This window comes from Pipistrellus kuhlii, unplaced genomic scaffold (genome assembly GCF_014108245.1).
Source record: "Pipistrellus kuhlii isolate mPipKuh1 unplaced genomic scaffold, mPipKuh1.p scaffold_m20_p_15, whole genome shotgun sequence".
NCBI classification, from domain to species: Eukaryota; Metazoa; Chordata; class Mammalia; order Chiroptera; family Vespertilionidae; genus Pipistrellus; species Pipistrellus kuhlii.
In genome coordinates this window covers 14,845,359-14,858,411 of record NW_023425460.1, presented here as the reverse complement: position 1 = coordinate 14,858,411, position 13,053 = coordinate 14,845,359, and the positions used below count along the sequence as shown (strand labels likewise).

The following is a 13,053-nucleotide window of genomic DNA, read 5'->3' as shown; positions in this document are numbered from 1 at the left end:
ACAACTGGTCACCTAGTGCACGGATTTGTGCACATTGAAAGGAAAATAATTAGAAGAAAGTTTTTAATACTAGAGGCCTGGTGCATGAAATTCGTGAACTGGAGGGGCGGGGGGCGGTCCCTCAGCCTAGCCTGTGCCCTCTCCCAGTCTGGGAACCCTCATTCCTTAGTGCTCACTGCTCCATAGCACAGCTGTGGAGGTGGGAGAGGCTCCCACCACTCCTGCTGTGCTGTGAGCCCAGCTTCTGGCTGAGCAGCATTTCCCCTATGGAAGCACACTGACCACCAGGGGGCAGCTCCTGCATTGAGCATCTGCCCCTTAGTCGTCAGTGCACATCATAATGACTGGTTGTTCTGGTCGTTCTATTGTAAAGGTGTCTTAGGCATTTATTATATAGATTGCTATTTTCCCTTTCTCTGTAATGGAAGTGTCAGAGATGCCGCTGGTCACTGAATGCAGGGCGATCAGTAGGGCTGACGAGCCCCCAGTCACACCCTCCTTGGCCTGGCACCATCCTCTCACCTGCTCCACCATCCTGCCATGGTCCTGCTCTTATCGGGGGCCCATTGGGACCAAGAGCACCTCTATTGCCGCCAGTTGCCAGCGCCATGTTGCCGACACCCACCATGTCCGTGCCACCCCCTGGTGGTCAGCATGTGTCATAGCGAGTGGTAGAACTCCTGGTCTCCCAGTTGAACTCCTGGTCCGCTGCCTGCCTGAGGGGTCACTTTGCATATTAGGCTTTTATTGTATAGGATAACTGATTTTAATCTTCAGAACTCCCCCACTTCATTCAGCAGCTGAGTTAACTGAGTCACAGAGAGGTTAAGTCATTTGTCTAAAGTCACAGAGCTAGGAAGGTGGCAGAGCCAGGGTTTAGACCCAGGCAGACTGGCCCTGTGTTGGGCCTCTCAGGCTACTGTCTAAATTGAAGATAATGTATGACTTTGCCTGTTAAAGCCATGCAGTGTATCCTGGTGGCTAATTCAGTCTGGGCTTCACAGTTGCTTTTAAACCTTAATGATGACAGGTTGGAAAGTGCCAGGCCTGAGTTTGTATATTCCTTTCTAGCCTGGAATACAAATGTCCTATGCAGGATGCCATTTAAGACCAAATAACCCAGTCTTTGTGGGGTGGAGGGGAAGAACAGGTATCGGACTACAGACAGTCCACGACTTACAATGGTTTGATTTGTGATTTTTTTAACTTTACAACGATGTGAAGGCAATTCACATTCAGTACAACCTGTGCTTCGAATTTTGATTTTTATCTTTTCCTGGACTAGTGATATGGGATACATACTCCTATCTTATGATGCTGAGCTGTAGGAGTGAGCCATAGCTACCAGTCAGCCTTGCAATCATGAGGTAAGCAGACACACTCTGTAGTGTACTGCATTACCAGCATGTTTGGATGTTGTTTTCTGAGTACAGGTCGACTAGGCTAAGCTACATTGTTTGGTAGTTTGGGTGTATTAGGTGCATTTTGTTTTATGATATTTTCAACTTACAATGGGCTTATCCGGATGTAACCCCACTGTAAGTCAAGGAGAATCTGTATTGTGTGATTGTCACAGGGGCCTTACAATCAGCTGCCATTGTTCTTCTCATATTCGTTCGTGCAGGCAGACCTTGACCTAAAAGAATGGGAATTCTCACTGTTAGGCATCCCAAGGAGAAGTTAACATTGGGTCTTTAGGCAAGGTTGAGAAAAGTCTCCAGAAGCATTTCTGAGGTAGGTGAGTGAGCTTCTATTAGGAAAGTCTAGTTGTAACATGTTCCCTGTGGGTATCTGTGCTGTTTGGCAAGTAAGGGGTAGGACCTGGGCTACAGCTGGAGTGAAATAAGCAGGAGCAATGAACAATAAGGAACAAGGGTTCCCAGACTGGGAGAGGGCACAGGATAGGCTGAGGGACCACCCCGCCTCTAGTTCACATATTTCATCCTTGAGGTCAAAGTGATGGCAGATGAAGAGGAAAGCAGCCATGGCATCCTGGTGGGAGCCAGTGTCAGGAGCAACCAGCACCCCAAGCGGCTGGGGCCATGGTGCATACTGTGCTTGCTGACTTTCTGCTCCACCGGAAGTGGCAAGGACCATCAGGACTGGGTCTGCAACTCTAGTAAACACCTTTAAATCACCTTTAGTGATTCCTGAAGCTGTTAAGAGTAGAAGGTCCATGGGAAAATTGGACTTCCTGCTAATTTACAGACTGAGGTCCCAGAATATTCTTTATTGATGTAAAAGTGACATCACCTATCTCCCAAACTAGCCATATTCGAACACATAGACTAGACAAGCCTTTCTTTCACTGGAGTAGTTTGGGCTTCGCTTGATCAGTCACTAAGTTGGAATTCACTGACCACTGTTGGAATTTGATATGACTCAGTTTGCTGAAACCTGTTGTCAGAGAGTTAAGGGTCTTAGAGCTAAGAAGACTCTTGCAACAACAAAAAAGTTTTTTATATACTCGTATATTCTTTGATGGAATTCTTTTTTTTTGGTAGTCTCTTACCTTTTGATAACATTTAAAATTATTATTTAAAGTAACAAATATTGGTTGTAAAGTTCTAAGTAAATGAATGTTCCTTGTTGCTCGTAGGCAAAAGCCTTTAAAGAAGTGAATAATTAATTTCTTGGAGCTTCCATTTCCTACCTATAAAATGTTGGTAGTAATATCCTCCTCATGAATTATGGGGAGTGTTCAATCTCCATCTCATCTTAAATCAAAAAGAGTCTTCATCCACAGGTAAAGAATCTTCATCCACCATTAGAACAATATTGCAACAACATTTGCATTCTAGACAGAAGGCTTTGTAATATGGTCTCACTTGCAACATTTCCGTCCTCTTAAGTACTGTCTCTTTACCCTGACAATCTAAACTAGCTCAGTTAGACATAAGGATGTCTCTGAAGGCCACGGGACTATTAATGCTCAGGCTTAATTAAATGACAAGTCCAATTTTGACAAAGCTGATTTACTGGCTGTGGGAAAAGTGCCAAACCTGGAATGAGTTTAATTGAATTCAAGTGTTAAATCTGTTTATTCATCACCTATCAAACTATTCTGTGTGTGTGTTTAAGGACAAGTATGAATACATTAAAAACCATACAAGTATAGAATAGCAGTACTTTAATAGGTCAGTTTAGACAATGTTCATACTGCTGCTGAGGATTTTAACCCACATTTCCAACCTCAAACTGTGGGTGGCAGCAGAGACCTTGGAAATATCTTCTGTGCAATTCAAATTACATTCAAGGTGTAGTCATAGCAAGGAAATGATTGCACTAAGTAATAAGTAAGCTGGGTCTTTATTTTTGAACTACTAATGGCATTACTTTGTCATTTCTTGTTTCATTCTTGTAGCCAAAAGGAGTAAAAGAGGGCTGTGGTCTGTCTTGCTCTCTAACATGCCTTTTCCCCCATTATTTTATGCCAATAATCTTCCCTTTCTTTGGAGGCCACAGGACCCCTCCATGGAGTCCCTTTCTTTTGATGGTGCCTTATTGATTGCATTTGATCAGGTGGCTTCCTTTGGAGCCCCACAGCCTGTCCTAATGCTCATGCTGGACTAGGACACTGACCATTACCTAGCACTTGAGTTCTTTGTGTACAGGTCAGTTCCCCTTGATGTGAGCAGGGACCAAGGTCTCCAGAGCTCGCAGGATCAGAAAGCTGCGTGACTTTGTTCCTGAGAGGGACAGGAGCACTGACCTTTCCAGTTGGATTCCAGTTTCAAGATTGAAACGAAAGAGGCAAACTGGTCAAGAAAGCCCACTTTCCATCCAGGAAATATGAATAGTGGTGGGGTGAGAGAGAAGAGGGGCAACAGGAAGAAGTAAGGGCTGAAAAAAGAAGAAAGAACAAAAGAGAAGAAAGGTTGTATACAACCGTGTGTATGCTCTGATGGCGTTATGTGACATTGATTTTCTGTGTGTGACACATATATCAAGGAATTAGAAAAGATAAAAAAATATAGTATATAATCTATGGCTGCTAATGATCTTTTTGGGTGAAAAAAGCAGGTTGCATATTAAGGGTATGGGTCTATTCAGGGAAAAATGAATAGACCCATACCCTTATATGGGTCTATTCATATATATATATTTGCTTGGATGCATGTAGATGAATGAGGGTAAAGGTCTGAAAGACACACACCAGCCTTCATACTATGCTTTTTGGACAAGGGGTGAGAGATGGAGTGAAGGTGGTCACAGTGGTGCTGGGGAGATGATTAGCTCTTTATGAAACTCTGTATAGTTTTGCCTTGTAAACATGTGAACACATATGGACTGATTTTGTCATTTGAAAACCACAAAGAAAAAAAAATCCATGAGCCATAATGTACTTCCCCTTCCTAGCCTAAGAGGTTTAAAAAAGACTGCTTGAAAACAGACTGACATTAACACTCAGATGGGAAGAGATTCTTCCTGAAACCAAATGAGTCATCTTGGGCTGATTCAAAGCCTTGCTATTTTTTATGCTCAAATTTTCCACATCAGGTTGGGTTATACATAGTTTTCTGTTCTTAATGACTACATATAATCAAAAGGTACTTATTGATTATTTTTCTATTTATTTCTTCAGATGTAATTCTTTTGGTCCTATGATTGTCTTATGTTTCCATGGAAGTGTAATAGGCATTTCTAGGTCTGAGGCAATCATGGGAAAGATAAATAAGACCTTATGGGTAACCTAATGAACACTCAAATAAATTGATTTGGAGCTCTCACCAGCCAAGCTCTTATCCTCCTTCCCTTCCTCCCTCCCTTTCACCCTTCCTCTTCCTCTTCCTCCCTTTCTCAATTATTTATTAACCACTTATTATGAGCCAGATACTGTGCTAGATCTCAGATATACAAGATTCTTTCGGAGCTCCCCTGGCCATGCCTAGGGGAGAGGCTAGGATACTCAGCTCTCTCCTTTGTGGCCTCATTAATACTGCCCCTGCAGCCAAGACACTGAGCTCCATCCCTCTTCTTATCCTAGTCTAGCTGGTACTTCTTCCACTTCTGCAACGGAGGTCCTCACTGCTCTGATTGCTCTTACTAGTTGTTTCAGAGTCTTCCCTCACCAGAGTGGGTGCCATAGAGCTGGACCCTCCCAGCACCTCTGCCTCTTTGCCTCGTCCTGACCAATGTGCACCTCACCCTTTTGGAGAATAGGGTGAGTCCTTCTTCCATGCTGGAGAGTCTCTGCCTAGGTCTACAGGCCACTCTGATCCCGTCACCTCTGTCATCCTCCATACGAAGCCATTATCTTTTCATTCTTAGGCTCTCACTGTGTGTGTGTATTTATGTCCATGCTATTTTTTGCTCTGGAATATTATTAGTGTGTTTTATAATCAGACCAGCTGACAGAGGCCCCTTTGGTTTTTTTGTTTGTTTTTAATCACTGAACTTTAATTCATTTCTCTGTGTCCCAGGCCAGGAGGTGAGGCTTGAAGATTAGTGAACTTTGATATTAGAGGACATTGTTTTGCTTTTGTGATCCACAGAGTTCTCCTAAGCTAATATCATTTAATTTTCCATTTATCAGAGAATAATTGTCTGTATGCTTCCAATTTTCTCTGCTAGTGGAGTTAAGAGAATAGGGAAAAATAGTAGGAGCAAAATGTTCAGAAAAGGCAACAGGATGGAGATGAGGCTTGAGGATAGAAGGGTTTAAATTTTATTTATTTATTTATTTATTTATTTATTTATTTATTTATTTTTTCATTTTTTAATTAAGGTATTATATGTGTACATATCTTACCATTGCCCTCCCACCCCCAGCTTTGAATTTTAGGCTACTTTAAACAACAAATATAATAATGATCAGTGACCATTATCTAAAAATCCAAAGTAATTGTTTTCTCTGGAAACTCACTCTGACTAGACCCCAGAACTCAAATGCTGTATTTGAGGAGGCTGCTGGCCTGGTTTTGCCTGAGAGGCTGCTTTGTGTTCTGTGTTAGGCTCTCCTGTGTGGGGCAAGGTTGGTGACTCCAGAAGGGTACCAGGTAGCTAGATAGGTGAGAACTTAAGCTGACATTCAAATTTAGGTTACATGTTTCTGCATCCTTCCTTGTCCTCCTTCTGTATGTTAGCTTAAGCTTGTAAATTTATTCTATGTCTAGGAAAAGTAGAAACACTGCATAATTTCCAGTCAGAAGTGATGTGAATGATGCCTTCTATGAAATTTCAGAGACAGCATTTCTAACGGGATGGTAAAAGAGAAAGGTGTTGGCATGGCAGTGGGAAGGGAGAAGGAAATAAAAGAGGCTAGGGAGGGGGAAGCAAGAATACAAACTCTTCTGGGAGAAAGTGTATATTATTTTCCTCTTTCTAGGTCTGTCATGATCATGGTCTCAGAGAGAACATCTTTCTTGGGTAATGTTCTTTAATGCACTTCTTGTAGTTCTTAGAAGAAATATTATAGCCTCATCGACATTTATTCCCAAGTGAGGACTGCAGATTTAGGTCTGCATCTCAGGCTCAAGCTTGGTATGCATTCATTGAGCACAGAGGTGGATGGATTATTTGTATAATCATTATTATTTATTGTTATTGTTATTATTTTATCTGCATTATTTACACTGTGATTTCTCTCTCTCTGCTAAATTCATATAATTGAAATTGCACAAGTAAATCAGATTTATGCATTTGATGCATTTTCCACTTAAACAATTACAATATGGTCAATTGTTTCAATTTTGTGGGTATCATTTACTTGTTTGAGAATTTGTAGAAAGGTGTGTGCATTTTCTTGAGAAAAATGTACCTATCAGTCTACATAAATCCTATATGTAATTTCAGACACCCATAGTTAATTTTTAGACTTTCAGGCTGAGATGAAAGTAGTATTGTATCAAAAGAAGGACAGCTTTCTTCCATTTGTCTTAGAGAGAGCATATAGAGTACGTAAGCAATGGCAGATGCTAACACAATGGGGAAATAGGGATAAAGTACATCGGCAGCTCTGAAGACCAAGAGCAAACACGGTCCATGGACCACAAATGCTGAGGAACCTGAACCCAGGAAGTCTGGATAGACATGATCTAACAGTGACCCCATTTCTGCAACCAAAAGCAAAACAAAACAAAAGACTGCTGTGGCCTGTTCGTTGTCCACCAGGTTTCTTTTTCACAACCACAAGTATATTTCTCTGAGAAGTGGGGAAAGAAAGACCATGGAGGAATTTCCCTGATACTTGGGCCAGAGTAAAATGAGAAGGAATGAGTTGTGTAAGCCCCAGTAAAACACCCTGAGCTGAACTTCTCTTGGATTGCAACCAGGATCCTTAGTATTTCCCCTCATGTGGTATTGCCTAGGGTTCAAGTTTTATTCCATTAATCATTAAGAGGATCGGCTATTTCTTATCTCTCACATTTTTTTTCTTATAAGTTTAAGAATGTGTTTTCCATTTAATTTTATCATAAGAGTTATTAATATTCCTAAAGTAGGAATAGAACATTCCAAAAGAAAGTTGCCAACGACATGTCAAAGAAGAGAGAAATGGAAATACTTAAGGTTCTATCAGAACATTTTTTAAGAGAGAGAGTACCCATTGGTAATATCCTTAAAAAAACCCCCACCTTTTTGATCCTCATTCCCTTTAGCATCAACTCATATAGTCAATTTCCCCTGTTCTAGATAATATTCATTAGGCCACGTCTCGGTTGCAGTTGAGTAGCTGACCAGATTATATGGCTAAAATATTTGCTCTCTGTCCCTTTATTCCAACCCCTTTTCTAAATCACCAAACTTTCTAATATTTTGACTTTTTTTTTTCAAGGATAAAATGTACTGATTAGGCCAATGCAAGTCCCCAATCTGCTTGATAGTTGTATTTCTTCTAATCATAAAACTATAAGTTGCTATTCTGATGATGTACACTAGTTTCTCAGGAGTGTTATTAGCTTGAGTAGGTAACCTTGAGTTGATTGTCTCTGGGACACTAACAATTACTAGTAAGTTTCCAAGTATGAAGTTGAGGATAAGACCAAGGCCTGAGATGTATTCATCAATCCCTGTCTCTCCCTGGTGATTCATGAGAGGGGGTGCGACCTGGCTTTCTCTGGATGACTGCTCTCTAAAAGTTGCTCACTTTGCCTTTCTCCTATAAAGGTCTAAAGCTATATTTTCAACTTTTCAGATCCTTGCTTTGTTAGTTTAGAACAAGCTGAACAGTCAATTGATATAATTGGCCACCTCTTTTTTTTGTAATCTCTCTCCTAACTTTTTAAAATATTTAAATGTAGCCAGTGTTGACGAGGTGGCCGAGTGGTTAAGGCGATGGACTGCTAAATGTAGCCAGTGTCTTCTGTAGTTATCCAAATCAGTGCTCGATTAGAAAAATACAATTGATGGTAGATTTTCCAAGGAGGGCTTGCAATTACTCTTCTATTCATTCAGCCATGCATTTCTCCAAAACTATCTCCATTGGCTTAGTGTAGAGTTGAGGACATATGTTCTTTTGATCACAATTAACTGAAGTGACTATAGGAATATTTACATGGAACTTTTGAAACATTTATATACAAATATTAATGTCACCTAGAAGTTTACTTACTGCATGTTAAAATTTGAGCAATGTATTATTCATAGCTGTCAGAAATTCATAATGTATGAACCTCCTCTGTTGCACTCTTGCTAGTGTGTGTATGTGTGTTTAGTTCTTCAATTTCATGAAATCATCCATGTCAATGCTGTCATCCATTGTGTGAATAAGTACTTCCCAATCACATGGCCTTCTGTGAGTGGTATGACTTTTTCTGAAGAGCTCAGAATAGTTCATAGGTATAACTCCACCAGTTGCTGCAAAATTCTGGGGGATGTGTAGAGACAGATGCTGTCACCTGGATTTTACCAGTTGGGGGATAAGAGACAGGTCATTTGAGTGAGAAACACCATGTGCATGATCTTACAGCACAGTGGGACAGAGAATGAAAGGCTGATCCCAGCCTTAGATAAATCCATCAATCAATAGGTATTGAGTGCATATTCTGACTGAGCATGGGACTAGCTGCTAGCAAGACTATTGTATGTCTTGCTTATGTGATTTGGGGATTCTGCAGCTTGAACAAAAATATTGTCATTTGTGTGTAAATCAGTTGTAAATTGGGAAGGAAAAAGCAGAAAGGAATTATGAGATGAATAAGGAACATGGCAGGGAATAGAGTCAATTTTTAAAGGTAAGTATCCTCCTAATGTGACAATACTGCAGATTTCTTACTCTCTTCCCAGGATCATTTTCAGGGCAATGAATTAAAGAACAACAGTATTACAGTTATACAATAAGTGATGGTGGCAAGCAAAATCCTGGGTACTTATGTATCTCTCATCCAATTAATTCTCTGGGTGACCCTCACTATCAATACCCAAACTGTGACCACTGCTCAGCACAGTAGTGATTGAAAGGCTTTTTTTGGGGTGGGTTGGGAGGGGGTGCATTTTAAATGCAGTTGGAAATTGAACAGCTTGAAATCTATGCTATGTCCAATCTGATTGATAGTTATATTTCTTCTAATCATAAGACTATAGGTTGCCACTCTGGTGGTGTACAATAGTTTCTCGGGAGTTTTATTAGTTTGAGTAGATAACCTTGAGTTCATTGTCTCTGGACACTAACAACTCATATACCCATCTATTTTTATAAGTGGGAAACTGAGGACCAGAGACATGGCTCAGGCACACAGCTAGAGGCAGAGCTGTGAGTAGAAATCCATGGACCCTGACTTTATCCAGTCTAGTTCTCCTTCAACTTCTTTTGAACTGTTACCCTTAGGAGAGGAAGCAGTCAAGTCTCCACCACCTGTTTTTATTTGGTTAATTAGCAAGCTTTGGAAAATCATTTCTTAAAAGAAATAACGTATTTTTCTCACTCACTTGGATGTCCTGAATTTTCTTAAAGACTTTGTTCTGGTGCTTTTGAGTTTGAGAGTGAGCCAGAATTCCCTACAGCCAAACTCTCAAAAAAAAAACAGAAACAAAAACAAAAACACACAGAATTACCAAAGTCATTAACTGAAACCTGGGTTGCTGCATTAGCAGGTGACACCAACTGCTTAATGAGGTGCCCCATGTACAGTGATCAATAGAGTTCAGGGGTGGGGTGCCATATCTTCTCCGAAACTCACCCACTTTCTAGACAAATGCAGAGGGCACAGTGGGCAGTCAAAGAGGTGATGTGAATTAGTGTCTAGGAACAGCTTTTATTCATGGGAGTCATACATCAGAGGGAAGTGAGCCTGGCTTAGTTTTGTCACAGGAATAAAATAAGAAGCACTGGAAACTTGGCACGTTGTCAAAATGCCGTTTTTGAGTTGTGCAGTTCGTACTTCGCATTTTGTGTGAAAATATCTGCCTTATGAATTTGTGAACTTCCAAGTGTACAGAGTGACATGCCTCAAAATGAGAGACATGGTTAGGCAATTTAGCATTTCTGTTTTTATAAGTGAAAAGATTGGAGGGTGAATTTTGCGTAACTGGAGGGAGGATGGCTATTTGGGGGCTGGGGACCTCTCAGCATTTAGTGAGGGACTTGGACCAGTGAACAGTGGTGAAAGTCTTCCCTGCTGGCAGCCTAGAAGTTCCAGAACCATCCTCATCCCTGTCAGGTGGTGGCCTGGGTATTGGTAGAGACACTGTAGTATGTTTCTAAGAGACTCTACAGGCACAGACACTCACAGCCATGGCAGATGGCTCAGAGACACATGGGCTCACTCCTGATTCTACCATTCATGTCTCCACACCTGTTTCCCTCCTCCCTTTAATGCTAGTAATAATGCCATTCTTGCATGGCTGTTCTGAGGAGGAAATGATATTCTAACCCACATCAATGTACCTGGTACAAAGAAGTGCTCTTCTGTGCTAAGTTCTCTCCTGTATGGATTTACCTGTGTTATTTAACTAGGGAAAGCTAGTCATAGTCAACAGCATATCCCCATTTGTGCGGAGGAACTGACAAAAACAAGGAAAGAAAATTCTAAATTAGGTACTAGAACTACCTTTGAAATTGGATTATGTGTATTAAAGTACTTTCCCCTTTCCTTGAAAAAAATATTTTTATTAATTTCAGAGAGGAAGGGAGAGGGAGAGATAGAGATAGAAGCATCTATGATGAGACAGAATCATTGATTGGCTGCCTCCTGCATACCTCATTCTGGGGATTGAACCCACAACCCAGGCATGTGACCTAACTGGGAATCAAACCCTGACCTCCTGATTCATAGGTTGGTGCTCAACCCCTGAGCCAGGCTTTCCCTTCCCTTTTCAGGGCATCTCACTGAGAGATACTCCTCCTCTTCCAGGAAGTATCAGTGATGGTATGAATTCTTCAGCATATTATAATGTGAATTTTAGCCAGGCTATACGTCACAGTGTGAATCTCCACAAGGCCATGTTACAGTGCATTTAGAAGAGGTTCAGTTACAAGGACTCCACAGCTACAAGTACCTTTTCTGCAGTTAAATTCTCATATCACCAATCCTGAATCCACCCATCCTGGAACTAATAGGACAGGATTTGTTCCACTTATTGACCATCAGATAAGGAATCTAACAAGCCAAGACCTATATGACCTTGATATAAGCATATTTATGAGATAAAATTAATGTCTTGGGATACAAAATAAGCTTTTGATCCAATGGATAGTTTTTGAAGAACCAAATTCAGATTCTGGGCTTTTATTAAAGTCAAGCCATAATAGCCCCTCTGCCACTAAGTCTAATTCCTCTATGTGTGAAGGTGCTATAGGTTCTAGTAGCGACCTTGAATATCTCCCACCATGCCTTAGAAGAGGCTATAGGAGGCTACTATCCAGACCCTAGTAAGCTTTGTCACATGGACCTCTGGAGTGATTCTGGTTTCCACAGGGACCTTGCATTTCAACATATTCCACAACCATTTACAGCCAAGTATATCAGAATCCACTTCTGAATCATTTTCATGGCTTGGGAAGTCACATAACGAGTAGGTACAGGAATGACACAGACAGAAACTTATGTTATAATGGATGCCATACTAAAGCTCCACACATCCCTTTTTCTGTAGATGAAATTGTCCGCATGAGTGTTGATCCTTTCAACAGCATGCTAAGCAAGTACTACCTGACATATCTATAAGTGTCACTCATCCATGATATTAAACAAAGAGACACAATTGAAGTTGCTGCTCAGAACTGTCATAAGAGCAAACTGGACTTAATTTTGAATTCAGAAGATGAGGTATGTAATTTGCAAGCAAAGGAGGAAACTCTCAGTTGCCAGCAAGCCCAGTGTAACAGTCCTATTAACACAATGAAACAGAAACTGTGTAATCTTTATCATGGTATTTTTAGTAGGTTAAATGATGAAGGTAGGCCAGTCAGTCCAAATGATCTTCAATGCAGCCATGACAGGAGTATTTTGATTGTACCCTAGGAACTGGTGACTGCAGGGCACAAAAAGGAAATCCAAAAGGGGAAAGAGAAAAAGTGAGAGAAGAAATTGAAAATGTGTTGATTTCATTAATATAATAGTAATGTTCATATGATATATGGACCACTAAACCATTGAAACGGCTTCAAGGTTTAGCTCAGGTGTTACATAAGTATCTTTTAAGTACTATTACCTGAGTTACTCAGTTAATGCTGTGACGAAGCTTATATGGACAAGTGTAGGACTTCAAGATCAGACCTGTCGGGGAGCTGGGGAAAGCCACAACTTTGCAAGTTCTCCTGAATTATATATGCACAATTCATACATATGTACAAAGAGTATGTGACATGAAAACTTGGTATGACTAGTCACTTTGATAAGTAAGATGGTTATTTCAAAGACAGTAAACGCTGGATGTAATTGTTCTAAAATGTATTTCAGTTTTTGACTTGAAATGCAAAGTAGCTTTAATATTTTAATTTAGTTTGTTAGCATTGAAATATATGAGCTTTTCAAAAACCTATTTTAATTCTTATGAATACTTATGTTATAACTGTCTGTGGAAATAAATTCTATACTTGAATTATTAAAAACTTAACTTCTCCCTTATATACAGAAATTACAAGCAAATTGAATACTTTTCCTCCAAAATACC

The 13,053-nt window shown here is 40.4% G+C and overlaps 1 pseudogene; it reads left to right on the top strand.

Moving 5' to 3' along the window:
* The window catches only part of LOC118719007, a 146,507-nt pseudogene extending 134,049 nt beyond the window's left edge, over positions 1–12,458 (top strand).
* Positions 12,459–13,053: the final 595 nt, after the last annotated feature.